This window comes from Sinocyclocheilus rhinocerous, unplaced genomic scaffold, assembly GCF_001515625.1.
Source record: "Sinocyclocheilus rhinocerous isolate Xijiao unplaced genomic scaffold, SAMN03320098_v1.1 scaffold4668, whole genome shotgun sequence".
In the NCBI taxonomy this organism is placed as follows: Eukaryota; Metazoa; Chordata; class Actinopteri; order Cypriniformes; family Cyprinidae; genus Sinocyclocheilus; species Sinocyclocheilus rhinocerous.
Genome location: NW_015636628.1, coordinates 67,566 through 72,019, shown reverse-complemented (window position 1 = coordinate 72,019; position 4,454 = coordinate 67,566). Strand labels below are relative to the sequence as shown.

At 33.9% G+C, this 4,454-nt stretch overlaps 1 protein-coding gene and 1 long non-coding RNA gene across 4 annotated transcripts in view; one reads left to right on the top strand and one right to left on the bottom strand.

Moving 5' to 3' along the window:
* LOC107748016 (calcium-independent phospholipase A2-gamma) overlaps positions 1-4,454 on the bottom strand; it is a 52,497-nt gene that overhangs the window by 25,640 nt on the left and 22,403 nt on the right. The window lies entirely within an intron of this gene.
* LOC107748018 (uncharacterized) lies at positions 116-876 on the top strand. Its single transcript, XR_001640867.1, has 2 exons — positions 116-330; positions 452-876. It is a non-coding gene; the product is annotated as an uncharacterized LOC107748018 (long non-coding RNA).

Here is a 4,454-nt window from a genome sequence, read left to right as displayed (position 1 = left end):
TTCGATGGCCAAATTAAACCCTCTACATTTTTTTTGCTATAAAAACACCACAGTATACATCCACTGAAATACAAATGGTGTATCATGTATTTTTTCTGCGAACAGCTGTGTAACCGACTATAGTACAGTTACTATGTTGTTGTTTTTGTGTGTAGTTCTTCTACTGTGCTCCAGGGGGCCCTACATGATTTTCTATGGTAAGGGATAAAATGGATGTAGGCAGTAGAGTAAGACATACCTGTTTGATTAAGCGGAAACATGGCTTTCACTTACATAACCTTACCGCAAATGGAGTTCAGTTTGAGAAACTTAGGTTTTCAGCTCAATCAAGTAAGTGTATCAGTTTATTCTGTGCTGTGTAACTTTGCACTTATTTTGTAAATAATTTATCTAGTGGTGAAAGTATGGGTTGTTGTTAAATGCTAATACTAGTTGTTTGTTTGTTTTGTAGAAGAACTCTTTTTGTTTCTGTCTTTCCGTTTTCTTCTTTACTTTGAATGCCTCATCAATGGACTAAGAAGTAACTTCATCAAAACTCTGTGCTCATCGAGGGACAAATCAACATCAAAGAATTGCAACGCACTCTATGTTTTGAGGAAACTCGGATTGCTGATTATTAATGTTACTCTTGCTATCGGACTATTGGATTTTGTTAACTCCTATCATCATTGAGGACTTCAGTATTCGGATTCAGTGCTTGTTTCGGCTTAGAGACGAGTACTCATTCAACCAGATAAGTTTTTTTGTCCTTTATTTTGATAAATGATTAATGCGACGGTTTGTTTTGTATTCAAAAAGACTTTATTGACTGTTTTTCATACACATGCCGTAATGATCTGTGGATTGCCTTTATTTATATAAACATTTTGTAATGCACTACTGTGTTATGTGTCGTTTTCAGTTGAGGGACCCTCCCCTAAATTATTTTGTGATTTTGCCCAGTTGAAAAATTTCACTGGGATGGTTACAAGATTAGCAGATTCAACTGTTCTGATCACAAACACAATGGTGTCTCTTTCCTGCTTCTTTCTGCTTTTTAAAGTATTAGTCCTGCTATAATTTGCTGATTGAAACACAGACTTCATGGCGAATCTTCAGCTTTTCAGCTTTCAAAAGCTTTATAGTTTAAGAAGATGAATTGAATAGCAGATATTAAACAAGCAATTGGCAGTTGGTGGCACAGTACGGTTTAACTACATAGATCATTTAGAAGCTACACAGATCCAAAATCACTATGAGAGAAGTGTTGATTAAAAATATACAGTCAATTTATTCAGACACCTTCAACATTTCACACATTATCACAGTTTATTCGCTAGAGTTTAGAAAATGGTAATGAAATATGACAAGAGCTCAGAGTTAAACTGTATCGGAACAAATTAATCTTGATAAAGTCAGACAACACTTAAGCAAAACATGGTCAGGTCAAAGTGTCTGAATCATTTTTGGTCCCAAATTGTATCAATTTTACTGGTAGTCCACTGTATGAAGAATTTTTGGGTATAATATGTCACAGTTGACTTTATTTTGCTATTGTCACTTACATAAATGAACTATAGTGTCCTGCACTCACTAGTAAAAAAATATATATAATTTTTTATTTAAAATTTAAATTAAAATGATATCTGGTGTCTGAATAATTTTTGGTTTGACTAATTCAAAAATTAGCTGTTTTATTGAATATTTCAGAGGCAAAATGGAGCCAAATTTCAAGAATATTACAAAACCACCACAGTGAGAACGCAGGAACAAGCATGTAATCACATTCATATTTACTGTGTGCTATTGTTCTTGATTTTTAAGGTTTGTTATTGTGGATTGAGATTGTTTTTGTTTCTGTTCTATTTATTTTATTTTATTTTCCCTTGCATTTGCACCCCTGTTGGCACTTTTAATTTGATCCATTTGTGTATGTCTGCTGTTTCTAATCAAAATGAGCAGTTTTATTCAATGTGTGTGCTGCATTTTCATGCATATTAGATTGTCACATTAACAACATCAGAGCTGCTGTCTGCTGACTTTATTGTCCTCGCAGCAGTTTGTTTGGTAGACAGCAGTACATACACAAAACTCAACACACATTAAATAATCACTACAGGAATAAACTGATTCTTCCATTTATTTGATGAATCCTTCTTAGTCGTCTTAATTTCATAATTTTGTCAGTCAGTCCTCACTATCATGCTGCATTTTGAGTCTGTTGCTCACTTTACTCCTATTTCTTTCACTGAGATTGCCGTACCAGCAAATAATGAACATACAAAAAAAAAAACATTTCCATAAAACAGACAGAATTGCAATGCCTTTTTTTGTATTACTTGTTATTGCTATATTTATTTAGTACTTGTTTTGTACTAAACCTGGCATTGTATATTAGGAAGATTGTTGGCTCTTTGATGAAATGCTGTTCCTCTTTTGTTGGCGTCTGATAAATGCTTACATGTCACGTCATGTTTTGTGTAATAATGCTTTGGTAATACTGCATGCAAACACAATCCTGTCAATAAAGTACTTTAATCTGAACTGACTTTTATATTAAACGTTTCCTCAGAAAATGCATGCATGACGCTCAGAACGCTCTCTTAGTAGGCAGCTGCCCATGTAGTGAAGACACCTCATTATCTAATTACTCTGACGGCTTCTGCTCCGTGACCTCTGACCTTTGACCTCTGGAGTCACAGGCCTTAAAGGAGGTTAAAGTTGTGCTGATGAGGAATGTGTGTGAGAGAGAGCGAGAGACCTGTCCTCAGGCTACGGCTGTAATATCAGCAGTGAATAACGCAGTGCTGTGGGATTGTGGGTAGCAGAAGAGCGATGCTGCTCGTCATGAGCTGCGCTTAATTGTCAGTTAGTTCTTAAATAGCATCTCATAAAGACACAGCTCAGTCGAATGACCACAAACAACTCTCATGAATCACTTACACACTTCAAAATAACAGATCCAATTAGAAACGAAATGGGTTTGTAGCTTCTAACGCGACTAACGTTTAATTCTGTAGTTCAGCAGAGAAACACTCTTCATCTGTGGCAAACTCACTGTAATGTGCTTTATCAAATATTTTAATGGTCTTTTACACACAAGAACTGACTCATTTGACTCGCTGCATTTGAGATAATAATAACAATAATATTATTATCATCATTATTCAAACTAATATTTTATTTTATTTAAAAATACAAAACAAAAATCTATTAAGAAATACAGTAATTACTATTGTAATACTATTGCACTGTAAAATAAAAAACATATTTAATAATAATAAAGTACATTTTATTATTGTTTAAAATATATTAAACAAAACAAGCACTGACTCATTTGACTCACTGCATCTGAGATAATAATAATAATTATTATTCAAATAAATATTTTTTATTATTGTTAAAAAATATGTAAAACAAAAAATAAATTAAGAAATAAATTATTAATATTTAATAATAAAAAATAATTATTTTATATTTAATAATAATAATAATAATAATAGCTAATATTTTTATTTTATTACTATTTAAGAAATATAAAACAAATCAATTAAGAAAAATACTAGTGTTGCAATACTATAGCACAGTAAAATAAAAACAGGTATTTATTAATAATAGTAATAATAATAATAATAATTTTGCTTTTAAAATATGTAAAAAAAATAGCTTTTACACAAATGTAGTAAATGTAGCTTGTGTGGTGCTGTCAGAAGTGATCCATACATTAAATAAATGTATTTTAAATGTATATGAAAACAGCAATATTTCACATTGGTCACACCTCAGGTCAGTAAATACGGAAATCTGTATAAATTCGTAACAATCACATTCTTTTGTTGTGTGACGCGTCTCAGATGTGAATGAAATGACAGAAATGAGACGACGTGCCTCTCTGAGACTGACTGTCACATGCTTTCTGGGAATCTCCAGCAGAAATAAGTGCATTGTGATCTTCACAGCGCCCACCACTGACGTCATGAACTCATGTCCAGTGACTGGAGCGTCAGTCTGAGAACAAACAGCCGTCTGTTGCTGCTGGACCGACAGAAACCTGCCGACACCAGCGGCATTCTCCTCTGTAACGAGCCTCAGACAGACCATTACACCAGTGTGTTAATGAGCCGACGGAGATCATCAAATAATCTCTTTCATCCTGAAATTAGTTCCTCAGATACTGCTGAATCTGCAGCGCCTCGGGAAACCAATCATATCTCACTGCAGCTGTACGTCTGCTGTCTGAGACGGGAACACAAAATAACACGACGACACGTCTTCACATTACACTGTCTGCACTGACTGAATGAACAAAACACACAGCATGATCAGTGTCTGATTCACAAACAAATGACTCTGTTAAAGAATCACTCAATATGACTCACAAGTTCAAACGAATCTGTCATTGGTTAAAAAAAATAAAAATAGTGACAATTAAAGTCACTTACCACACACACACACACACACACACACACACACAC